This window comes from Neofelis nebulosa, chromosome 4 (assembly GCF_028018385.1).
Source record: "Neofelis nebulosa isolate mNeoNeb1 chromosome 4, mNeoNeb1.pri, whole genome shotgun sequence".
Taxonomy (NCBI): Eukaryota; Metazoa; Chordata; class Mammalia; order Carnivora; family Felidae; genus Neofelis; species Neofelis nebulosa.
The window spans coordinates 89881879-89909515 of NC_080785.1; the positions used below are offsets into that span (position 1 = coordinate 89881879).

A 27637-nucleotide genomic window follows, 5' to 3' on the forward strand; every position below is an offset into this window, starting at 1 on the left:
CAGGTGATGCCCAAACCCTACTCTGAGAAAAGCGAAAAAGGAGCTAGCATAGCAGACATTACCTTATTTGATTCTCAAGACAGGCCTGTGAGATCAGAATTTACCAATGGAAAATCTGACGTTCAGAGAGGTCCCACTCCCTGTTCCATCTGGTTCCCTGAACATACCATGTGCCTTTACATGTGACCTTCCCGTGTCTGGAACCCCCTTTGCTTCCTCTCTGCTTGATAAATCCCCTCTTGTACTTCAGGGCCCAGCTCTGGGTAGGCAGAACTCGTCATCCTCTCCTTGCTTCTAGAGCCCTTGGCTTGCTCTGATGGTTTGCTATCTGTCACATGGAAGATGGCTGGCTCTATACCTGTCTGTGCCCCCACAGACTCAGTTCCTCCATCGCAGACTTCTTCCTGGACACCCAGTGCCTTTCCCTGTTCCTAGAATGTGGGAGGTGCCTCTTAAATATGACACCCAGAAAAAAAATACATATATATATACACACACACACACACACACACACACACACACACATATACATACATACATGATACCCAGGTTGTAGAGCCAAGATCCAGACCACCATCTTCTGTCAACCACTCGGTGTTCTTTCCTTCTCACCAGAAAATTCCAGACTACTCCAGCAGGTCATAAACTTGTAGATGCCTTCCAGAAGTGCTCCATAGTACACAATATAGCCACAGGCTTTTTCTGACCACTATTTGTGACCTAAATCCACAGTGGTAGAGGAATTCTTAGTAAGATTAAGGGAATGATGTAAGACCTTGAAATAGATGAAAAGGACTATCTTTCAACACAAAAATTGAAATCACCAACCTGGGTACTCTAGTGCAATGTTCTAAATAAACAACTGAACTGACTCCTGGGAGGCCTTCACACTGACCTCAAAACTTCAGACACAAAACCCTGGGGAGGATGCTAGGCCTCTACCATAGAAAACTATCTTGCTTTGGTCTGGCTTAGCCGCAGACACTATTTCTGAGCCCTGTAGCACCAATATTAGAGAGAAAGGGTTACTTAGAAGTGATCCCCTGGTATGCAGTGCTGGCCCACTTCCCTCACCCCAGAGAAGGACCCCATAATCTCTTTCTAATCATTATGTGATATTTCAAATTGATTCCTTTCTGGCCCTCAAGTTGCTCACAACTATACTTCTTATTTAGTTGAACCTGCTACACACACATGATCAGTGTACCGTCCGCTTTGTCAACATAACCAGCCTCGCCCTGCCCAGACTGAGATCCAATCAACTGTGGCTTGGACAAAACATGGATTTTTTTTCTTTCAGTCAGTGTGGGGGAGAATGTTAGTCATAGCATGCTGCCTATTTGTACTATGTCAGGTTGTCTATTTCTGTCAACTAGGTACAAATCTAGCAAAAGGTACATGATTTGCATGTCACAGTGGGTTAGAAAGTTGCTATATAAACAACCCAACGTGAACTTCCTAGTCACCTTCTGTTGCATATGAAGGTGGAAAGAAATAGATTACTCTCTAGTCAATGTCAATTAAATCATCCTTGAAGACTTTCATCTTTGCCTTGAAGGTTATATTAATAGTCATACTTGCATAGCTCTTTCCTTCTTCAAAAACTTCCACGTTTGGCCTCACAACAGCCCTTTGGGCATCAATATTCATCTCATCTTGCATAACACACAGAAGTCAAATGGTTTTCCCAAGGTCACAAACTCCATTGTACACCATTGCGTCTGGTCTTCTTTTCATTACACTAGAGAACTTCCCCTAAAACTAGATGCCACATATCTTCATATTATACCTACAAATGTAAACTCATGGGGGCCTGGGTGGCTCAGTTGGTTGAGCATCAGACTCTTAATTTCACTGAGGTCATGATTCCAGGGTTGTGGGATCAAGCCCTGCATTGGGCTCCCTGCCAAGCGTGGAGGCTGCTTAAGATTTTCTCTCCCTCTGCCCCCTCCGTCACTCACACTCTCTCTCTCTAAAATAAAAATAGGGGTGTCTGGGTGACTCAGTCAGTTAAGCATCTGACTCTTGATTTCAGCTCAGGTCATGATCTCATGCAAATTTGAGCCCCTCATCGGGCTCTGTGCTGACAGTGTGGAGCCTGCTTGAGATTCTTTCTCTCCTCTCTCCTCCTCCTCCTCCTCCTCCTCCTCCTCCTCCTCCTCCTCCTCCTTCTTCTTCTTCTTCTTCTTCTTCTTCTTCTTCTCTCTCTCTCTCTCTCTCTCTCTATCTCTCTCTCTCTCTATCTCTCTGTCATTCTCTCTTTCTCTCAAATATAAAATAAAACAAAATAAAATAAAAGTAACCTCAGATGGGCTTAAATCTTAAAACTGGTGCTACTGCTGGCTGGCAGTGTGGTCACGGAGACATCACATTACCATTGGTAGTACAGCTAACTTTCTTCAAGAGATGAATGCTTCCATATTGAGGTCACGTGAGCACTGATATCAGGCAGGCTTAGGAATGGTGCAGATGGTCCATGAAGTTGCTGGACTCAGAGCATAGTGAGCTTAATTATGATGGTGTTGGGGCACCTGGGTGGCTCAGTCAGTTGAGCATCTGACTCTTGATTTCAGCTTATATCACTCTTGATTTCAGCTTATATCATGATCTGTCAGGTGTGAGATTGAGCCCCGCATTTGGGTGTGGAGCCTGCTTAAGATTCTCTCTCTCCCTCTTCATCTGCCCCTCCCTCCCTGCTCATGTTTTCACTCTCTCTCTCTCTCAAAAAAAAAAGGAAATTCAGGGTCCTATGATATGCCAATGGCAGTTGAGTATGTAGATATAAACCACACAACAGAAATCTTGGTCTCCTGAAGTGTCACTCTGCTGATTGAGGAGTGGGAAGGCGGCTGTCCTACCCATTTCACCCAGGAACCCTCTTCCCTGGAGTTTTTTTCCCCAAATAGTTACAACATGCATGGACATATATTACTAACTGAGCTGGGCCATTTTAGACCACCATTTGAAAAAGCAGGCCACCTGAACTGCCCTTCTCTGAACTATCGGCAAGTAAATCAGGAAGTGAAAATGCCTATGCCCTGACTCATGTTTTAGTTTACTTGGTGAAAGGAGAAAAAGATATTTTTATGCTATGTTGGGATGGAGACCAGGAGAAGTATTGGTAAATCCAAACTGTGGGTTTTTGCTCATAATATATAGGCATCAGGACATAGCTGGTGATATTTTAGATATTTTATTGTTTAGTTTTGGTAATATGTTTGAACTGAACCATCATATAGATAAGTATTCTAGCAGAAGTATGTTATTACTTGGCATTTGCCTTCACTGCTCCAGGAAGTTTTCATAAATTATCTCATTTAATCTTCTCAAAGACCCAGTGATGTAGGTACTGTTATTTCCATTTTGCAGATGAAAACAGAGCATGGTGGCCTTTAATAGTTTGCCCAAGGTACACAGCTAACAAATGGCAGTGGCTGAATTCAGATTCAGTTAGATTAGCTCTGGAGCCAACTCTCTCTCTAACTGTGTGACCCATGGGATGTGGTAGGCAATACTCAGCTCCCAGAGCAACGAGGATGTTTTATAGGAACTTAATGAATGCTTGTTGGATAAATGATACAAACAGATGAGTAATATTCATCCAGCTTGCAAAGAAAAATAAGGCATATTTGGGGTACTTCCTGTTGATGGAATCTAACTTCCCAAATATTGAATCAAGATAATTTAATAAAAGCAAAGCTCTGTATGATTACCATTAGGTCATCAATTTTTAAATTTTTTCTTTTTTTTTAACATTTATTAATTTTTGAGAGACAGAGAGAGACAGAGCATGAGTGAGGGAGGGGCAGAGAGAAAGGGAGACACAGAATCTGAAGCAGGCTCCAGGCTCCGAGCTGTCAGCACAGAGCCTGACGTAGGGCTCAAACTCACGAACTGTGAGATCATGACCTGCACTGAAGTTGGACGCTTAACTGATTGAGCCACTGAGGCGCCCCTAGGTCATCAATTTTTAAAATTTTATTTATTTTTGAGAGAGAGAGAGAGAGAGAGAGAGAGAGAGAGAAGCGGAGCTCACTCGAAGCAGAGTTTGTGCTCACCTGAAATGGGGCCCGAGCTCACCTGAAGACGGACTCAAGCTCACCCAGTGTGGGCTTGAATTCACAAACCGAGATCATGACCTGAGCCAAAGTCAGATTCTTTGGCTCTAGTGACTGAGCCACCTAGGCACCCAATTGTTTTAAATTTTAAATAAAAATGTGTGATTTACCAGAAACACTCTTTAGACATTTTAAACTGATTCTCTCGCAGTTATCTCAAATAAGTCATGCCCATCAGTATTTAAAGATACTTTCCCTTTGGTTGCTTGGCCAGCTCAGTTGGTGGAGAATATGACTCTAGATCTCAGGGTCATGAGTTCGAGTCCCATGTTGCACATGGAGCCTCCTTAAAATAAAAATAAAAACAATAAGACTTTCCCTTTCACCTTGGTTTAGGTCTCAATTCCTCATGTAGCCTCTCTTCTCAAACCCAACCATGTTTGACTCTGAAAAACTGTTTATTGGAATGCCTATTCTTCCTATGTTAACTTCAGTATATAATATAAAATAATAACCTTGATCACAAACCCAAGAACTTATAGGTTTTCTTGTTCAACCTCTTGAGTTTATAGTCATTCTTGTTTACAGTGTTTGTGAATGTGAATCTGAAATGCTTTATGGATTTTAATTTTTTTATTTGTATTTTTAAGATTTTATTTTTTGAGCATTCTCTATACCCAACGTGGAGCTCCAATTCACAACCCCAAGATCAAGGGTCACATACTCCACTGAAGGAGGCAGCCCAGTGGCTGGATTTTTAAAACAAATTATTTTAACTGCATGCCACAAGACCGTCTCATAAAGAGAATCTGTGTGGATTTCTCCTTTTTTCTCAACATCTTTGGGTGGCCTGTGTTAGCATTCCCATCTAGAAAGATTTGAACTAGTATCTGGAGGGCTTTCTCTAAAGAACACCATGCATCAGTTCTGGCTGGAACTCCCCATCTGCAGAAGAAGCCAAGGGTTCATTCATCCTTCACTGAACATAGAGCCAGGCTGCTGATTACAAAGGAACCATGGCTACACCATCTAGCTAGAGAATTCATATACAACATGCAGAGCTATAGTCCTTTACCCTACGACCAGCCTTACTGTCATGGGGAAACCAAGGAGAGTTTGCACATATGCCAAAATTTCCCAGGTGTTAGGAGAATAAGTTTGGGAAACTCCATATTTTATGCTGAAAGAGAACAGCTAAGAAAACTAAAAGACCTGGGACTTCAATGGCATATTTTTTTTTCAACGTTTTTTATTTATTTTTGGGACAGAGAGAGACAGAGCATGAACGGGGGAGGTGCAGAGAGAGAGGGAGACACAGAATCGGAAACAGGCTCCAGGCGCCGAGCCATCAGCCCAGAGCCCGACGCGGGGCTCGAACTCACGGACCGCGAGATCGTGACCTGGCTGAAGTCGGACGCTTAACCGACTGCGCCACCCAGGCGCCCCTTCAATGGCATATTACAAAGACAAATTTATACTTATATTTTTTATCACAGAAGCCAATGAAGGATCCTCATCAAGAACCTAGACTCTTTCCATAATCTGTCTCCAATATCCCCTATGGCAAAAGTCAGTAAACTTTTTTCTTTAAAGGGTCAGATAGTAAATATTTTAGGCTTTGTGGGCCATGCTGTCACTTGGAGTTCCTCAGCTCTGTAGTTGTAGCAGAGAAAGCAGCCATAGACAACTAAACATAGCTGTGTTCCAATAAAACTTTATTTATAAAAACAAGTGGCAGGCTAAATTTGATCCACGGGCTGTATTTTGCTGACCCTTGCCTTTAAATCTCAGAATCTTCTCAGAAAAGGTGAATAACACACACTCTTTACTGAGTCACCTTGCCCTGGAAGTGTCACACAACACTTCCATTGGTAAGAACTAGTCTCCTGGCTTCATCTAGATGCAAGGGTGCCTGGGAAAATGTAGTTCCTGTCTGGGAAGACACTTTTCTCTACATCATGGAAGAGAAACATGAATCCTTCACAGACATTTAGCCATCTCAGGCATAGGCATATCACACATGCAACTATTATACAACTATTCAGGCATACACATATCACACAACAACTATTCTGCTGGTCCTATAAAAGGATTGCATGTTGAATTCAGATTTCTTAAAAGCAATACTATTCATAGAAATGAATTTTAGCATGTAATCACTAATTTACTGGTTATGAATTTCTTGGCCCAGTCTGCTCTTATAAAACTAGTTTTTAAAAGAGGTAACTCATTCTGTATTAGAAATAATAGATTGTATTTTTATTGAAACACTGTTTTCTGCAAACATAGCATCTAATGGAAAGTGGTCATTTGTGTATCTATAATTACATGTTGGCTTTTCTGTATTGGTTTCATCAGAATAATCAGCAGGTGGGTCCATCCATGAAGACATTGAATTGTTTCCATAGTTGAAGTGCTTTCTTCAGAAGGTGAGGAAAATAATGGTTCAGGGATTAAAAAGCCAGCAGTACATTCAGTTAAAAAAAATACAACCATAAAAATTTTTTTAATTTTAAGATAAAATTCCAGGAATTTCTTTCTTTTTTTTCTTAATGTTTATTTTTGAGACAGAGGGAGAGAGACAGAGTGTGAGCAGGGGAGCAGCAGAGAGAGAGAGAGAGAGACAGGCTCACAGAATTTGAAACAGGCTCCAGGCTCCAAGCCCTCAGCACAGAGCCTGACGTGGGGCTCCAACGCACTAGTGGTGAGATCATGACCTGAGCCAAAGTCAGACGCTTAACCACTGAGCCACCCAGGAGCCCCAGGATTTTCTAAACTGTAGTTTCCACGGTAACTTTCACTCTTGTATGTCCATAAACTGTTTTGTGTAGCTACAAAGATATTCTATCAAGACTGCCTTGTGTCCAAGGCAGCAAGAGCCACAATTATAGACACCACAGTTCACATGTATCCCTTTTTCATAACTTGTCTGAAAGAAAATGTGATATTTTTCAGCTAAGCTTTACATACGTTTTATCCCTGTTCAAAAGTGAGTTATTTCAGATGCATGAGGAAAGAATGACCTATCTCTGATGGACTTGTGGATAAGGAAAGAATTGATCCTCTGCTTTGTTTTCGACTTTTTCCAGTGCCTAGATTGACAGCTGTCTTCATAATCTCTTACCTATCAGAAAAGACTAACTCAGACAGTGTGAGTAGTGAGTTCTCCTGCTGCTCATCAGTTCTGTCCCCCTCTTTAAGTTTTCCCTCTGGGTACAAAGCTACAAACCACCAACTCATTGCAGGTATACCTTGATTTACCTTTATAAATACTATGTAAAATACTCTATTACAATTTCTAAGTAATTTTTGCTGAAACCTTTTTAAACACGAAAATTCCCATTGCAAATATCCCCTCCTACAATTGTCCATTTGTGTGTGTGTGTAGGGGGGAGTCCTTAACTGGCTTGCACAGCACTGGTACAAATGAGCACATAAAGGTGTTTTATGTGGCTATGCTCACATCCTTGTAATCACAAATCACTTTCATGCTCCCTGCCTGTATTAAGCATCACAGGCTATGGGCCATTGCTGTCACTTTATAGATTTGACTTTTCAAGGCTCACAACCCAAGCGCCTGCGTTCATCCTCCTGGGTGCCTATGCCTGTAATTTAAATTAGCTGCCCCAGAAGGATCAATGTCATCTGGGTGATGAACTTGTGGTCAGCTTAGCCAATCTTCCTGTGAAGCCTTGTATTGGATCAAATATCAGAATAACTAATGTTAGTTATTCCTTTAGTGTACAACATTGAATTTGTCAAAATAGCTAAGAGTAAGTAGTAACTAAGGTTAACACACAATTATATGTGCAATTTACAACTTAGAGGAGTAATTAAATACAAGGAAAAATTATGAACTTTCCACCATCTGGTTATATAGTGATACTGAATTTTGCTTCAACACTAACAGTTATGTGAACTTGAACAAATTCTTTTAAATTTAACTTCCTTCAGTCTTCATTTCCTCATCTGTTAAAAAGGCATTAATAGTTTCCATCTATTTAGGACCCTCTACATGCTAAGCACTGAAGTAGTTGTTTTACATCTATTATTTAATTTATTAGTAATAACAACAAGCAGTGTCTTCTTATATCCATTTTATAATTTGTTAGAAATTGATGTGTGGGTTTCCTTTTTCTCTATCAATGTCCCTGTTTCTTTTGAAAGAATTATACCTTTTGACTACTACTTTTATAGATGATGATGACGGGACTAAGGAGCTGTCGATACAAACCAGTGGAAGAGTGTTTTATTTTTTCCTTTCTAAATTTTCAAGTACATCCTTTGTTGTTATTGCCAGTATAGCAGTAGTTATGATGCAAACCTCCTGAGGGGGGGGGACACCTAGGTCAAACATGCAGCCAGCAGGCACAGGAATGGCCAAACTGGTGGGTCAGTGGGTTGGTTTTCTCTGGCTGTATCCCTTCTGACTCACCAGTCCCATGTTAACAAGATGCTAAATGTTTTTAATATCGTCCCATGATAAATGATCTGGGCTTACAGAGCCTCTCCCTCCTATTTGCACTAACCATCGCGTCTGCTAAGTTCATGTTTCCCCTTCTGGACTGAGGACTTCTGGAGGTCAGAGTCCATGTCCTCATTTATCTTTGCGTGGTTGGCATGGTGAATGTGACCTGTACATGTTTGGATAAATGGATGAGTGACTACAAAGTAAATGATATGAAACCAACACTCAAATGAAATCTGCAAGGTCAATGGCTAGAAAGTGGCAGCACCAGCTGTGTCTCTTCTCCCCGCCTCTTACACAGTTGAGGAGGGAGTTGCCATCCTAAGACCATGGATGTGGCTAGCACTTAGTAGGAACTCAAAATGTTTGTTTCTTTCCCTTCTCCAGCGAAGTATTGTTCAGTGTCTCAGTCCTCCACCCTTATTTTGGATTCACAACTTAATCTAGTCTTGGCTTTTGTGCTTTCACAAAAAGTACACCCTTTCAGTTCATCCTGAACCCTCAAAGAGTTCCTGGGTTTTTTCTTCATCTTTCTTCCTCCTCTGCCATTTTGGTTGATTCCTGGAGTAGCTTTATATTCTGCCCTCCTCTTTAGAGCAAACAAACCCTCAGGATTCCTGCATCTTTTTCTCTCCCCAATTAGTAAGGGAAAATATATGGTCATTTCTGTGCATGAACTCTCTCCAGGCCGTTCTTTAGTTCTAATCTGGGTGAAATAATTCTCCTGCTTTCATTTAACCTTAAATGTTTATCCTTGGTAGCTATTGCTCACTTACTGATTCATTTTCATTTACATACAAATCCATTATGACATCCAGCAGACCCCCTGCAAGTTCACAGCTTGCCCTCTATACATACTTTGAAAAGTCTGGGAATTACCTGGAATCCAAACTAAATTAGAATTTAATTTTTTAAAACGCTTGAGCAAAATATAAAAAGTTTATACATAGATTCAAGGCAACTTAGCCACATAAGTATAAAGTTTTGGAGAAACACTAAATTAGCATTATTTTGTTGGTCTGCCTTAAGAAGTTCTAAAATAGGATATTAAGTATAAAATTATTTGCTTTTTATCTATGCTACATGTTCTTACCTAACACTTTTGGAGGGTCACTGGTTTTATGTAATCTTCTGATTAAAATGGCTGATGTGTGATCAGAGATCTTTATAATCAAAGGCAACACACAGGGAACCTTCTGGCTGGTAGTTACTACTCATCTTTGCCCCTTTGCTGCATGCACTGCATGAAATTTTAGCTCAAATGAAGCTAGATGTAATGCTTTTTGATGTTTTCCAAAAGAAGTGTGCATTAGATTGAAAAAAAAAACCACTTTGTTTCTCTTTGGGGAAATAAAACATTCAGGTATGGAACAATGAGACAACAGTACAGAAGAGAGAATCTGGTGGAGTCAAGACTGCCTGCTAGAGATTCTGAGTGCCGTGTGAGTTTAGAGATATTGCCCATAGGAAGTGTGGAACTGATGGTCTGAAGTCAGAGTATCCATCCTCATTTAGTGGCAGGAACTCAAAACTGAATGACAACAGTAAAGGCAGATATCTCTTTGTTTTGAAGCTAGAGCCTCAATTAGACCTGAGAATGGAATTGAAAGCATAGCACCTTTAACCACTCTGTTAGAACTATATCTACATGATTCTTCTCGCCCATCTGTACACTCCATCAAACAGTATTGCTTCACCCATTTGAAAAGGGAAGAAAGTGGATTGCTAAAGAGGATTTCTGCAGGACCATTCAGACCCCTGCTGGGAAGAGACCAGCGGGACATGCGCAGTCTTTCAACCGGATCTTCATGGCTTTTCCAGGATCAGTTAAGAGGGAAGAAATTTCAGTACCCCAGACAGAAGCATCTTCCTGATGAGGAAAACCTCCAAATACACGGTTGTAATCTCAGAACCAACCATGTGTTCTAGAAGCTCTGATGTCTTCATTCTGCTCTGGTCAGTTCTCACATACTCAGTCTTACTGTCAGTCACAACATTCAGCAAAGGAGATCCGAAACAGAGTGAAAAGTTCGACATTTTAAAAACACTCCACAAGGAAATATGTGTGATTATTTTATTAAATTTGAAACGGGCAAAGGACTTTGTATGGCATAAAAGCAGTGGAATAAACCGTGGGACAAAAATATTGATACACATGACAACAGACAATTTAAATATTTTTTATGTTTCAGAAGATATTGTAAATAAAATTTCAGTGCAAATCAAAATTAGGAGAAAATGTCTCCAGTGAAGGGTAATTGTATCCAAATATAAATCAGTCTTTTAAAATAATAAGAGAAACACTAAAAACTTGAAAGAGAAAGGAATCAAAGATCTGAGCAATTCATAAGGGAAGAAATGCAAATATACTCATTAAACAAACACCAAATGTGTAGCAAGGGTCCATACTAGGTCGTGTAATACAGCACAAAGAAAAGACCAAGTTCCTGCCTTTGGGGAAAAAAAATATTCTGGTGTGGAAAGACCATCAATAAGCAAATTTTAAAAGTAAGTAAGTAAGTAAAGGGGCACCTGAATGACTCAGTTGGTTAAGTGTCCAACTTGATTTCAGCTCAGGTCATGATCTCACGAATCATGGGATCTCACATCGGGCTCTGTGCTGACAGTGTGGAGCCTGCTTGGGATTCTCTCTCTCCCTCTCTCCCTCTCTCCCTCTCTCCCTCCCTCTCTCTCTGCCCCTTCCCCACTCGTGTGTGTGTGCTCTCTCTCTCTCAAAATAAATAGGTAAACATTTTTTTTAAAAGTAAGTAAATATATGTGTGATGGTGATAAGTACTTTGGAGAAAAAGCAGAGGAGGGTAATAACAGATTCCAGGGGTTGTAGGCTTATATACCTTTCTAAGGAGGTGAGTTTTGAGCAGAGGGAAGAGAGGGTACTCCCAATTAGATATCTAAAAGAAGAGCTTTCTAGAACAGAATTGCAGATGCAAATGCCCTGGGGCAGAGAGTACTTCATGTCTTCAAAATAAGAGCCACTAATGTGACTGGGCATAGTCGGCAGAAAGGAGGGCAATGGGCAATGAGATCAGAAAGGCAGCAGGTGGGGCACCTGGGTGGCTCAGTTGGTTAAGAGTTGGACCCCAGCTGAGTCTGACTTCAGCTCAGGTCGTGATCTCATGGTTCGTGAGTCCGAGCCCTGTGTCAGGCTCTGTGCTACAGCTCAGAGCCGGGAGCCTGCTTCAGATTCTGTGCCTCCCTCTTTCTCTGCCCCTTCCCCACTTGCCCTCTGTCTCTCTCAAAAATAAATATTTTAAAAGATTAATGAAGGAAGGAAGGAAGGAAGGAAGGAAGGAAGGAAGGAAGGAAGGGAAGAAAGAAAGAAAGAAAGAAAGAAAGAAAGAAAGAAAGAAAGAAAGGAAGGAAGAAAGAAAGAAAAGAAAGAAAGAAAACAAAGAAAGAAAGAAAACAAAGAAAGAAAAGAAAGAAAAAGAGAAAAAAAAAAGAAAAAGGCAGCAGGTAGGAGCAGGCCATGCAGGGTCTTATCTGCTACTCCCTGCCTTTGCTCTGAGTGAGATGTGAAGCCCTTTGAAATTTTGAGCATAATGGTGACATAATGTAGCTTAAGATTTAAGGGACCATTGCTCTGCTTGCTATGTGGGAAACATGTGGAGAGGACAAAGTCTGAAGCAGAGGAAGAAGTTAAGAGTTGCTGTAACAATCCAGGTAGGACATGAAGGTAATTTGGGCTAGGATGGTAACAGGAGGGGTGGTGAGAAACCATTTTTGGATATATTTTGGATCTATTTTAAAGGCAGGGTCAATAGGTGTTGCTGAAGGATCCAATGTGGTGTGTGAGGGAGAAGAGTCTCGAAGGACACCTGGGTTTTTTGACCTGAGCAATAAAAGTGATTTGCAGCATGGGGGGATCCGTGGGGGCAACAGGTTTGAGAGGAACACTCAGGAGTTCCCTTTTAGACAGACTACATTTGAGTTGTCCCTCCAGAGCTGATGGATGCATGAGTTTCCAGTTCAGAGGAGAAAGGATGCACCGTGGGTAGATACTGGGAGTCATCAGCATAAGAATGTTTTTTAAAGCCTGAAACAAGGTGGGATGATGTTTGGCTAGGTGCCGAAGAGGTAGAGAGGAGAAAATTTGTCTGGGACTGAGCCTGGGACACCGCAACATTTAGAGCTCAATTGATGGGAGGAGCCAGCAAAAAACCCTGGGAAGTGTAGAGGAGTAGCCAGTTATGTCAAATTTTTGCTTCATGGTTTCCTCCATTGCTTTTATGCTCACCGAGTCATTTGGTGCTTATAAAGTGTTCTCCACTTCTGAGGACATTGCACATGAAATCTAGTAGCAAAAACCAAGACTGGGGGAGGTCTTTGAACAAAGGGTTAATAACCCTGGTATGTATAAAACTCAAAAATCTCTAAGAGAAACGGTAACACTTCAGTGGAGAAAAGACTTACACATATGAATAAGTGTGAAGTCAGGAAGTCATAAGCTTGATGTTTATCATCGTTTTCTTTTAAAAAATTCATCTTAAAAAAATTTCATCTTAGGCTTCCAAAGGAGTGCAAAACATAATATTTTAAGTACATAATGTAATTTAAATGCAAAGATACAATAATACAAAGTCTCATCAAGAAACTTGCCATATCATGTGTTTATGATGCACATATTCTTTTTTGGTAGAAAATATTTCATCAAGCATATCTGGTATTTTTTATTCCCCTTTATTTTTTTAAGTGTTTGTTTATTTTTGAGAAAGAGAGAGACAGAGTGCAAGTAGGGAGGGGCAGAGAGAGAGGGAGACACAGAGTCTGAAGCAGGCTCCAGGCTCTGAGCTGTTAGCACAGAGCCCGATGCGGAGCTCGAACACATGCTCGAACCGCATGATCATGACCTGAGCCAAAGTCCCACACTTAACCGACTGAGCCACCCAGGGGCCCCTCACTTTTTAAATTGAAATATAATTAACATAGAGTGTTGTTAGTTTCAGGTGTACAATGATTCAAAAATTCTAAACATCACCTGTTGCTCATCACAAGTGCACTCCTTAATCCCCATCACCTATTTCACCCAAACCCCACCCGTTTCCTCTGGTAACCATCAGTTCTCTGCAGTTAAGTATTTGGGTTTTTGTTTTTGTTTTTTGTCTCTTTTTTCTTTGGCTTGTTTCTTAATGCCACATATGAGTTAAATCATATGGTACTTATCTCTCTGACTAACTTATTTCACTTAGTATTATACCCTCTAGGTCCATCTATGTTGTGGCAAATGGCCAGATTTTATTCTTTTTTTGTGGCTGAGTAATATTCCATAGTATATATACCACATCTTCTTTATCCATTCATCTATGGATGGATGCTTGCTTCCATATCTGAGCTATAGCAAATAATGCTGCAATAAACATAGGGGCACATGTATCTTTTCAAATTAACATTTTCATTTTCTTTGGGTAAACACCCAGTAGTGGAATTACTGAATCATATGATAATTCTGTTTTTAATTTTTTGAGGAACCTCTATATTATTTTCCACAGGGACTGCACCAATTTGCATTCCCACCAACCATGCATGAGGGTTTCTTTTCCTCCACATCATCATCAACACTTTTTATATCTTGTCTTTTTTATCCTAGTCATTCCACCTGGAGTGAGGCAATATCTCATTGTGGTGTTGATTTACATTTCCCTCAAGGTTAGTGATACTGAGCATCTTTTCATGTGTCCACTGGTCACCTCTGTCTTCTTTGGAAAAATGTTTATTTGGATCCTGTGCCCATTTTTGAATTGGATTATTTGTGGGGGGTTTTGTTGCTGAGTTGTATAAGCTCTTTATATATTTTAGATATTAATGCCTTTTGGGTTAATGCATATACCATTTGCAAATATCTTCTCCCATTCAGTGGGCTATCTGTTTTGTTCCTGGTTTCCTTCACTGTGCAAAAGCCTTTTTTTAATGTAGTCTCCATAGTTTCATTTTGCTTTTGTTTTCCTTGCCCTAGGAGACCTATCTAGAAAAATATTTCTATGGCCAATGTCAAAGAAATTCTTGCCTATACTCTCTTCTAGATTTTTATGGTTTCAGGTCTCCCATTTAGGTCTTTAATCCATTTTGAGTTTATTTTTGTGTATTATGTAAAAAAAATGGTCCAGTTTCATTCTTTTGCATGTAGCTGTTCAGTTTCCCCAGCACTAGTTATGAAGAGACTGTCTTTTTCCCACTGTATATTCATTTTATTTGGGGGCCAGTATCTCTTATGAACATAGATGCAACAGTTCTCAACAAATTATTAGCAATGTGAATCTAACAAATACATTTAAAAAAATCATTCACCACAGTCAAGTGGGATTTATTCCAGGGATACTAGGGTGGTTCAATATGCACAAATCACTTAATGTGATACATTAACAAGAGAAAGCATGAAAACCATATGATCTTCTTAATATATGCAGAAGAAGCATCTGGCAAAGTACAATGTCTACTCATCAAACTTGCAACAAAGTAGGTTTAATGTGAACATACCTCAACATAATAAAGGCCATGTATGAAAAACCCACAGAGAACATCATACTCAATGGTAAAAAGACTGAGAGCTTTTCCTCTAAGATCAGGAACAAGACAAGGTCTACTCTTATAACTTTTATTCAACATAGTACTGGAAGTCTTGGCCACAGCTATCAGACAACAAAAAGGAATAAAAGGCATCCAAATTGGTAAAGAAGAGGTAAAATTTTCACTATTTGCAGATGACATGGTACTATATATAGAAAGCCTGAAAGACTCCACCAAAAAACTGCTAGAACTGAAAAATGAATTCAGTAAAAGTCAAAGGATACAAAATTAATACACAGAAATCGGTTGCATTTCTATACACTAATAATAAAGTAGCAGAAAGAGAAGTTAAGAAAACAACCCCTTTTACAACTGCACCAAAAAAATAAAATACCTAGGAATAAATTTTTGTAATTTTTTAAATGTTTATTTTTGAGAGAGAGAGAGAGAGAGAGTGCAAGCAGGGGAGGGGCAGAGAGAGGAGACACAGAATCTGAAGCAAACTCCAGGCTCCTAGCTGTCAGCATAGAGCCTGACGTGGGACTCAAACTCACGAACTGTGAGATCATGACCTGTACCAAAGTCAGACGCTCAATCAACTGAGCTACCCAGGCACCCCAACCTAGGAATAAATTTAACCAAGTGAAATACCTGTACTCCAAAAACTATAAAACATTGCTGAAAGAAATTGAAGAACACACAAAGAAATGGAAAAACATTCCATGCTCATGGATTGGAAGAACCAATATTGTTAAAATGTCCATACTACCCAAAGAAATCTGTAGATTTAATGCAATCTCCTCAAAATACCAACACCATCTTTCACAGAACTAGATACCCTAAAATTTGTATGGAATCATAAGCGATCACAAATAGCCAAAGCAATCTTGATATATAAGAACAAAGCTGGAGGTACCACAATCTCAGATTTCAAGGTATACTACAAAGTTGTAGTAATCAAAACAGTATGGTACTGGCACAGAAATAGACAGACACATGAATCAGTGGAACAGGATAGAGTCCAGAAATAAGGCAATGCGTATATGGTTAATTACTCTATGACAAAGAAGGCCAGCATACCTGGTATTTTTTAAAAATCACCTCAGAGCCACATTACATGAAGCAAACCATCTTAGAAATTCCCTTGGTAAAGACTGGGAGATGTTTAGCTTCAGTAATAAATAAATACATATGAATGAAACATAACTTTGCCCTTACCAAAATGGCGAAGAATACAAAATAGAAAAAAAATCCCAGAATTGGCCAGGAGATATAAAAATGGTCTTTCTGAAGTAGAGCGGTGGGGTGTGTATTTTGGTACTGCATATATTTTCTGGTGTTGGTTTGTATCAAAAGCCTGAAAACTTGGCATTGTCTTTGACTCAGCAGTCCCAGCCTTAGAAGTTCTGATTCTTTAAATATACAACGGAAACAATAATTGATAAGGGCAAAGATTTAACCACAAGAAGGTCCACAGCATCCGTAACAGAGGTGGTAAAAATTTGGGAACCATAAACAATACAGAAATATCTATATGACAATATACTATGGAACAATTAAAAATGATGTCATACGAGCACTGGGTGTTGTATAAAAGTCATGAATCACTGATTTCTACTCCTGAAACCACTATTGCATATGTTAACTAACTAGAATTTAAATTTAAAAACTGATGTCATAAAAGTAATGACACATAAAAATGTTTCTAATATAGTGAAATTGTATGACCTATTTCTGTTTACATATGCCTAGAAAATAGACGGAAAGAAAATACACCAAACTGTCATGTTCATCTCTTGGTAGTATGAGATAAATGATTTTAATTTTATTAGATTTGCCTGTTTCAAGTTTTCTACCATACATTTGTTAGTTACATTGGCACATGGCGCAATTTCAGAAGAAAAGGCTAGGAGTTTTTCACAAAAATAACACAGAAGCAACATTCTAGGGCAGCACATCCATTTGAATTTGCTACGATGCAGGACCCCTGGCTGGCTCAGTCGAGTAAGCATCTGACTCTTGATTTTGCCTCAGGTCATCATCACATGGGTCTTGGGTTCCAGCCCTGGATCAGGCTCCATGCTGAAAGCATGGGATCTGCTCGGAATTCTGTCTCTCCCTCTCTCTGCCCCTTCCCACTTGCACTCTCTCTCCCTCTCAAATAAATAAACAAACTAAAAAAAAAAAAAAAAAAAGAACTTGCTACGATGCTAGAAATGTTCCATATCTGTATTGTGGAATGCCATAGCCACGTGTGGCTACTGGGTACTTGAAATGCAGTTAGTTCACCTGAGAAACTGATTTTTCATTTTAATTAAGTAAAATTTACAGAACTACATGCAAATAATAGCTACTGTATTGGACGATGGGATTCTATGGCAGATTGGCACGGCACAGAGAAAAGATCAGCAGACCTGGTTCAGTGTGGGAAGAGCTCTGGATTAGACCAGATCTGAGATGATCAGCCCCCATTGGAATGAGTAGAATGCCCATCAGTTTACTAGGAGAAATTGGAAGCTTATTTCCAACCCCAGTGAATAAAGTTAGATGTGTATAATTTAGGTGTAAGTTAACTGTAATGTAAATGATAGAGCGTTCTCATTCCATAATGTAGGCTTTTTCTTAATTGATACATTTGGTTGGCTTTATCTTACTTTATATATTTGGTTGTTGTCACAAAATTTGTAATTAAAGTACTCTTCCAGACCCTGGAAAAGACAGAATTCTGGACAGAGTGAATGCTATCCTAATATTTTAGGCACTATGCTGATATCTAGGAGCAGTAAACAGCACTCCTTATCAAAAGTTGCTTTTTAAATAGGCTTATACTACTCTCTGCATGTGTGACATTTCAATTTAAGAGCTGCACATGAAGAAGTATATCCTATGATGACCTCTTAAAAGACGAAGGGAGAAGACTCTCTCTTTTCTCATATTTTGTTTTGTGGCTTATGTTTTAAGAGCTATTCTCTTGGAGTTAATGTGCTTAAAAGCTTCCAAAAAATTTACAATCTGTTTTTATCTAGGAAAAAAGGCACAGCTCCTAATTCCTCTTAACCAGGATTATTAAATTTTACAGCACTTAAGGTAATGTAACGATTATACTCTGATGGGAGAATAATGTTTTAAAAATAATGAAATTATGGCAGAAGCATTTCGATATAATTATAGAGCCATAATAAAAATTTCAATTAGCCTTTCATCACATTGCAATTAACTGTGCATTTAACGTTAGTTCGGCCATAGGCTTCACTTGTTTCTTCCTTTTAAAAAATAACATATGATTATTGTTTTGTTTTGTTTTGTTTTCACATTAGTCTGAGAGGTCTCCTAGAAAATTAAATTAAAATCCAACCAAGTTTTCTAAAAAATAAGCAAAAAGTGGAAGAAGATATACTTCAAATGATCATAATTCTAATTTAAATTATATCAGTTATCGATTGCTGTGTGACAAGTTAACCCAAAATTTTGCCACTTGAAACATGTGTGAGTCACAGTTTCTGAAGGTGAGGAATCCGAGAAAGGCTTAGCTGGGTAGTTCTGGAGCAGGGGTCTCATGAGATGGCAGTCAAGCTGTCCGCCAGAGCTCCCGCAATCTGAAGCCTTAACTTGAGCCTCCAAGTGGAGGATCCACGTCAATATGGCTGTTGGCAAGAAGCCTTAGTTCCTTACTGGGTTTTGGCAGAAATGGAGGCCCCAACACCAGGATCTTGCCACAGGACTGCTTGAGTGTCCTTTTTACATGGCAGTTGACTTCCTCTAGAGTTAGTAATCCAAAAGAGAAAGCCCGAAGCCTCAAGGTCTTTTATGGCCCAACCTTGAAACCACGTAGCGGTACCTCTGCCTTATTCTGTTCATGAGAAAAGTCACTAAGACCTACCCATATTCAAGAGGGCAGTAACGAAGCCATAGGAATGTGTGTACTCGCTTTAAATCGAAACATCCATGAAATGCAAACAGGAGAAGGCAAAGCCGTACTTAGAACCCAAATAGAACTTAAGTGCGAGGAGGTCCACAGCCAAATGTCAGATTTGCCTATACTTTTCTCCCCTTGTTTCTTGGAGTTCTGCTAGGCAGTACTTGCAATGTTGTGCCTGACACATTTTTCCCATGAAGAACGTACCTTTGTGAGATCAACAGTCAAAAAAAAAAAAAAAATTTCACGCTACCCTCTGTTTTTTAAGAATTCTAAGAGGCTCACTGTGAAAGAAGAGCTCAAAGAAAACTCAGGTGGTCTCTCAACTCGGAAGGAAGAGGGTCCAAAAAGGACCTTGGTGGGTGCTCTGCAGCTTTGGTTTCCCAGATAGAGACTTTCTGTTTGCAGTAACCCCTTGCCCTCTGCGTTCCCCTCCCTGCATTCTTTCCCTGGTGATCTCGTGCAGTTCGGCACGGTTCACAGTTTTATCACCAGCCGGACTTCTCTGTGATCTTCAGACTTGTACATCCAGCTGTTCAACATCTCTGCTGCTTTGACTAATTGGCTTCTCAAACCTACCCGGTGCAAAGCAGGATGTTTCCTTCAGAGTCATGGGGCAGAAGAAAAACAGGGAGATAAGCGTGCAGCGCCCTGAGGCCTGAGATAACCATGCTCCCCCTGGCAGCGGGCCCCCTTTCTGCTCATACGGTGCCGTGACTACTCAGTCAGCCTGCATCCGCCGTTGGCTGTGCCGCTGCCTGTGGGTCGATGGAGCTACATCCCACTCCTTTGGCAGCAAGAGTAAGTTCCTAATTGGGCTCCACGCTGAAAACAGATTTGCCCTATTTGGATGTCGTAGCACTTCCTATGTGACAGCGTTCATCATCCCATCATCCCTCATGGTGGCAGGAATGCTTGCCAGCACCGGGGACTGCTTGTTCATCATTTATGCCCAGGAGTTTGTACGTGACACGAGCAAGGTATTCTGATTGTGTGGTTTGAGGGTACTTGAAGTCCTTTTACACACCCCCAAATACCTCCTTTTATCCCCCACATACCTCCTTCTACCCCCCATACCTCCTTCTATCAAGTCCTACCATGAATCAGTCATGCCTCAAGGGCCTTAAAAGTAACTCCCCCTGCACGACCTAACACTACTGGAGTCCTTCCAGAGAAGTTGGACCAGAGACCTGTTGTAGGTTTTGGTCCATAGTTTGTTTTTTTTTTAACGTTTTATTTTTTATTTTTGAGACAGGGAGAGACAGAGCATAAACAGGGGAGGGTCAGAGAGAGGGAGACACAGAATCGGAAACAGGCTCCAGGCTCCGAGCCATCAGCCCAGAGCCCGACGCGGGGCTCGAACTCACGGACGGCGAGATCGTGACCTGAGCCGAAGTTGGCCACTTAACCAACTGAGCCACCCAGGCGCCCGGTTTTGGTCCATAGTTTTATGGGAAAGAGTATTTACATTACAAAATTACACATTAGCAGGGACAACTTCATATGAGATGCTTACTGTCATCACTGAGAGACTGTTGCTTGGAAAAACCAAACACAACAACAACAACAACAACAAAACACAAACAGATAAACCTGATTTGATGGAGGTGAAGGAAGAAGATAAGAAGGGAAGCTTGGGAGTTCCCAGACAGGATGAATTCTGCTTGAGAGCCAAAACACAGGAAGAGAAACATCTGAAGGAAGAAAAGTCAGTCTGGTTCTAAATGTTTCTTGACTGAATGAGCCACTGGCTCAATGCATAGAGCTATATAGTCTCTATCGAACCTCAGCCAAGCTTAAATCTTTCAAATATTGTTATTTCATATAGAAAAATAAATATATAGGGGGCACCTGGGTGGCTCAGTTGGTTAAGCTCCTGATTCTTGATTTCAGCTCAGGTCATGATCTGACGGTTTGTGAGATTGAGCCCCACATCGGGCTCTGTGCTGACAGTGTGGAGCCTGCTTGGGATTCTCTCTCTCCCCCTCTCTCTACCCCTCCTTCTCTCTCTCTCTCTCTCTCTCTCTCTCTAAAAAATAAAGTTTAGGAAAAAAAAAAAGAAAATGAAATATATATTTGAAAAGATTGTCTTATAATGCAATATAGCCTCTTTCCCAGTGTATTAATAATGATTCTTTAAGATATTAAACAGTCATTAAAGGAAAGACATTGTTCTGCATGCTTAACATACCTTATTGGTTTGTTGGCTGTTGGAAAACCCCGGTTTTTTCCATCTTATTTACTGCTCTCTCCCTAAACAATATCTAAAATGGTTCTTGGCACAAAGTGTGTGTTCCAAGATTATTTATTGAAAAAAAGAAGGTTAAAGGGTACAAACTTCCAGTTTGAGATGAATAAGTTTTGGGGAACTAATGGACAACATGGTGGCTGTAGTTAACAATACCGTATTATATACTTAAAGTTGGCAAGAGAGTTGATTTTATTGCTCTCGCTACAATGGTTTAAAAAGTGGTAATTACTGGGGTGCCTGGGTGGCTCAGTCGAACGTCCAACTTTAGCTCAAGTCATAATTGCATGGTTCGTGAGTTCAAGCCCCGCGTCATACTCTGTGCTGACAGCTCGGAGCCTGGAGCCTGCTTCAGTTTCTGTGTCTCCCTCTATCTCTGCCCCTACCCTGCTCACACTCTGTCTCTCTCGCTCTTGCTCTCAAAAATAAATAAACATTTTAAAAAAAAAAAGGGTGGTAATTATGTGAGGTAAAGGATGTGTTAACTATTCTTTTTTTTTTAATTTTTTTTTAACGTTTATTTATTTTTGAGACAGAGAGAGACAGAGCATGAACGGGGGAGGGTCAGAGAGAGAGGGAGACACAGAATCCGAAACAGGCTCCAGGCTCTGAGCAGTCAGCACAGAGGCTGACGCGGGGCTCGAACCCACATACTGCGAGATCGTGACCTGAGCCAAAGTCGGACGCTTAACCGACTGAGCCACCCAGGCGCCCCGACTATTCTTATTGTATAATCATTTCTCACTATATACTGTTAAATAACAAAAATCTGAGTAAATTGTAAAGATCTGATTGGCTTTATTAATCTACTCATGAATCAGGCAGCATCCCACCTAGCAAGTAGAGGGGAGCTCCAAGGGGCTACAGAAAAGGAAAGGTTTTTAAAAGTAGAAAGAGAATAGATAAAAGGAAATTATTAGCAAAGAATCCATTGTTTTAGGCAAGGTCGACCTCCTAAGGGGAAGAGAATGGGTCTGTCAGTCAATTTCGTAGTGCTGACTAGGAAATTTCCATGGTGACTGGTGAAAGGTTACATTTTTGGGGTGTTGGAACTGCAGTTAGGCTAGGTATTAAGTCTTAGTTTACAGACTAGGGGCCTTAACCTAAGTGACACCATTTTGGGTCTGTGGTTTTCTTTTTAACAATATGTGTATCAAATCATTTCGTTACACACCTTAAACTTACACAATGTTCTATGTCAATTATATCTTAATAAAGCTGGGGAAAAAATGATGAAGGAAGCAAAACAAGGACGGAGGGAAGAAGGGAAGGAAAGAAGGAAGCAAGGAAGGGAGGGGGGAGGGATGAAACATAATCACATTTAATCCCCACAGGGTCTTGTTTACCCTCTTTTACAAATAAGGATATTGAGGCTTATAGAGGTTAAACCACATAGCTAACAAAGGCTTTGATTCCCACATGTATTCATTCAACAACTATCATTCTTCAAACCTTAAAAAAAAAAACAATATTTGGTCACATATAGACCAGATCCCACATACATGGTCCTGGTTTAGATTCTCATACACCTCTGCATAACTTGTGCACAATACTTAAATACCTCAAGGTAAATCCCAATTCAAGTGAAATCCCATAAAGGATTTGGAGATACTGTGTACAATTAGCTGGGTAAGGATGATAATAGTTGCCACTCTTCAAGATAAATTAGTGGATTAGCAAATTAATAGTTACAAAAATAAACAAAAACAAAAACGTGAAAATATAATGAACTACATAATTGCCAAGCATTGTTATTAGCAGCTTAACTAGCTATGGGAAATAATTCAGTAGGCTAATGTTTTTTATGTGTCTGTTTTTTACATGCATTTTAAAACAGCCAGCAAAGTAGAAAGGTACTGTCCTGTCCATTTTTGTATTAGCTATGTGACTTCAGACCAGAGACACCCCTCTGTAAACTATTTTATTTTTAATTTTTTTAAATGTTTATTTATTTTTGAGAGAGAGAGTGAGACAGAGCATGAGTGGGGGAGGGCCAGAGAGAGGGAGACACAGAATCGGAAGCAGTCTCCAGGATCTGAGCTGTCAGCACAGAGCCTGACGCAGGGCTCGAACAACGAACCTTGAGAACATGACCTGAGCCGAAGTCGGACGCCCAACCGACTGAGCCACCCAGGGGCCCCTGTAAACTCTTGACCCTCAAAGTGACATCCACAGATCCCAGCACAGTCTTCACCTGGGATTTTGTTCCAATGCAGAGTCCGGGCCTCACCCCAGACCCACTGAACCAGAATATGCATTTTAAGATCCCCAGGTGACTCCAGATATACATTGAATTTGGGAAAGCACAGCTCTGGGTCTCAGTGACCTCACCTAGTAAAGTGTGAGACTTCACGTACCCAACAGAGTACCTGACAGTGCTCAGGAGAATTTTGTTTTTTATGCCTGAAGTTCCTATGATAACAGTAACCTTGAAACCTCGGGGAAGACCAAGTATTCTGGCACTACAGGGTCAAGGTGAGGGTCTGGTTTTACGGGGTCCTGGAATGCCAACTGGAAAAACCATTTTGGGGATAAGTATGCCCCTTCCTCTGCTCAAATATGTATTTGCAAGTTTATTATTATCTGCTGAACTGCTGAGCCATTGTTAGGATTTGATTGTGTCATGTGCTTTGACATTGATTTTAATATATAGCAGTTTGAATTCAAGGTCCTATTCAGATGGGGATTTTTTTCTTCTGATGGTGCTCATTTACGTCTAAGTATAAAAGTAATACATGCTTATTGTAGTTAAGTTAGAGAACACAAACCACTGCTGCAGACAGGTGTGTGTTTCTTACCAGTCTTATGTCAAGTAAAGGCAGGATTGTACTGATGAATTTTGTGACCTGATTTTTCTACTTGCCCTGAACACTTTCCCACATTATGTTATTTGAAGATAATTAGATGGATCTCTATTATTTAATTTTGTGACTGTATCAAAATTTAACCACCTCTAATTGAAAAGATATATAATTTCTAACTTTGTTTACTATTTAAATTATGTTATGATGAACAATCTTATTTGTAGTTAATGATTGATGATTTCTTACTGTTGGGCCCATCTAAAATTTACTGAGTCAAAGGGTATTTGATACTCTTACTTTGATATATAGCATATCAGTTCATGGTCCCAAAAGCAGTTTAAGTACTAATCTAAATACAAAGTCAACTAAATCTAGAGTTAGTGCACGTTTTTAAGTTTCTGCTAATTGAGGGCAATATAATGATAGGTAATTATTTTGATTTGCATTCTTTGTTCCTTAACTTCAATATTATCACCAAGTTACAAAAAACAAAAACAACTATCAAAATTCCACATCTCCTTTATATGGTTAATTAATCTATGACAAAGGAGGCAAGGATATACAATGGGGAAAAGACAGTCCCTTAAATAAGTGGGAAAACTGGACAGCAACATGTGAAACAATGATACTAGACCACTTTCTAACACCATACTCAAAAATAAACTCAAAGTGGATTAAAGATCTGGAGTGCCAGGGTGGCTCAGTCAGTTAAGCGTCTGACTCTTGATTTGGGCTCAGGTCATGATGTCACAATTTATGAGTTCAAGCCCCACACTGGATTCTGTGCTGACAGTGTGGAGTCTGCGTGGGATTCTCTCTCTTCCTCTCTTTCTCAAAATAAACTTTAAAAAAGGGATTAATGACCTAAATATGAGACCTGAAACTGTAAAAATCCTAGAAGAGGACACAGGCAGTAATTTCTCTGACATCAGCTATAGCAACATTTTCCTAGCTCTGTGTACTAAGGCAAGGGAAACAAAAGCAAAAATAAACTATTGGGACTCTACCAAAATAAAAAACTTTTGCACAGCAAATGAAACTATCAGCAAAACAAGCTACTGAATGGGAAAAGATATTTGCAAACTGTATATTCAGCAAGGGGTTAATATCCAAAATATGTAAGAACTTCTACAACTCAACACCAAATAAAACAATCCAACTAAAAACTGGGCAGAGAACTGAATAGATATTTTTCCAAAGAAGAGATATAGATGGCAAACAGACATATGAAAAGATGCTCCAAGTTGCTAATCATCAGGGAAATGTAAATCTAAATCACAATGAGATATCACCACTTCCCACCAGTTAGAATGCCTGAATAAAAAAGACAAGAAATAACAAGTATTGGTGAGGATGTGGAGAAAAAGGAACACTCATGCATTGTTGGTGAGAATGTAAATTGCTATAGCCACTATAGAAAACACTATAGAGATTCCTCAAAAAGTTAAAAATGGAAATACCATACTCTCCAATAATTCCACCATTGATTATTTACTCAAAGAAAAGGAAAACACTAATTCAAAAAGAAACAGGCACCCCTATGTTTATTGTAGCATTATTTACAATGGCCAAGATATGGAAGCAAACCAAGTGTCCGTCAATAGAAGAATGAATAAGGAAAATGTGTGTGTTTATGTGTGTGTGTATCATATGTATATGATAGAATACTACACACCCATAAAAAGGATGAGGTCATGCCATTTGAGACAACATGGATGGACCATGTTTAGAGGGTATTATACTAGGTGAAATAAGTTAGTCAGAGAAAAAAAAATAAAAGTGGAATCTAAAACAAATGAATAAACAAAAGCAGAATCAGACCTGTAAATGCAGAGAACAAATTTGTGGTTACCACAAGGGAGGGCTATAGGGGATTGGGCAAAATGGGTGAAGGGAAAAGGGAGATATAGGCTCCAGTAACGGAAGGAATAAGTCATGGGAAGTCAAAGGCACAGCATAAGGAATATAGGCAATAATACTGTCATAGCGATGTAAAGGACGGATGGTAACCATACTCGTGAACATAGCATAATGTGTAAACTTGTCAAATCACTAAGTTGTACACCTGAAACTAAGCGAACATTGTGTGTCAACTATATTGAAACTTAAAAAATGCTTTTTAAAAAAAGCCTTTATAAACAAACAAAAATTCTACAGCTCTTTATTTCAATTTGGGAAGAATTGACATTTACACAATAGTCTGATTAGCCAGGATCTTGACATTCCTATTTATTCAAATTAAATACTTCATCAACTTTTTTGGTTGTTTAGTATATGCTCCTGTTGTTGACAGAACTAATTCTCTCTCTAATGTTTGTGAAAATGCATATCTACATTTAGGGGTAGAATTTAGCCCTGTTTGCCCTATAATAAAAAAAAATGCCAAGATTATTTTTTTTAACTTTAGTTTCTAGAACATAGCATTAGCTGCCAGCTTAAGTCATGGCTCTGGATTTAAGTTTTGCTTCCTATCAATTTCATTTCCCATATTGTTGTAGTACTAAAATTAATTCATGTTAAAGAATTTTTTCTTACTTAAGTGACATTCAAGCTGAATCACCCAATCCTCCTATAAATAATGAGGTTAATACAGTTCAGAGTTTTTCAGAGCTGAGTCCCAGAACCCCCTCTCCCAAGGGACTTTCTCAGGTGAAGATGAAGAGGTAGGATTTCGGATGTCCCTTCCCCTGACCTAACCTCCAATCTCCCCATCAACTAGCTCAGCTCAGAGCTCAACACAGCTCAGCTTTTTAATTATTTTTCATACCATGCACCTGATTCAGATTTCCTTTGAACAAAAGATAGTGTAGTTAAAATAAATAAACAGAGGGGAATGGAATGGAATGGAAGGGGATAGAATAGAATAGAATAGAATAGAATAGAATAGAATAGAATAGAATAGAATAGAATAAAATGCCACTGGTCCTTCCATGTAAAAGAATTGGATTCTTGCTCTTTGAAACATCTTTAATATTCCCCTGAGGGATAGATTTGACAAAGACACATTTTCAGGGGAACTTTTTAATTTATCTTATAGCCAAATACTAACAAAGATCTTCCACCTTACAACTAGAGAGTATAACATGAGTGGAACATTTCTGGTTTTAGAGCTTGCAGCTTTCCTGATTGGTTGAGATTATATAATGCTCCACCCCACCCAGAGATGGCATTTAAATACAAGAATACTAACAAAGAAGGCACTTTAAGCCAAGTTCCCAATTCAATAGAACTTTTTCATCTTTTCTGCAAACAATTGCATACCAGGTGGAAGTCTTACCGTGCAACACTGATATAATAAATGTCACATTTATGTTCTCTCTCTAAATCTAATGTGGTCTACCATGAACCCCAACGGGTAGCAAATTTTACCTCCGTTGTTCTGGGTTTCTCTCACCAGAGGTAAACGAACGTCCCAAAGGTTCTTACAAGGTACAGAACTGTGGCTCTAAGGGCTCTCTAATCAAGGGGTCAGCTTCTTCTGTAAAGGGCCAGATAGTAAATATTTTAGGCTTTACAGGCCAAACTGGTGTGCACCTGCTGTGACCTTTTAGAAACCAGCCATCGACGAGAAGCACATGAACAAATTAATGTAGTTGTGCCCCAATAAAACTTCACTTA

The 27637-nt window shown here is 39.6% G+C and overlaps 1 protein-coding gene across 3 annotated transcripts in view; it reads left to right on the forward strand.

The window, feature by feature from the left end:
• Nucleotides 1-27637, forward strand: part of LHFPL3 (LHFPL tetraspan subfamily member 3) — a 587290-nt gene that overhangs the window by 335032 nt on the left and 224621 nt on the right. The gene's annotated exons all lie outside the window — the stretch shown is intronic.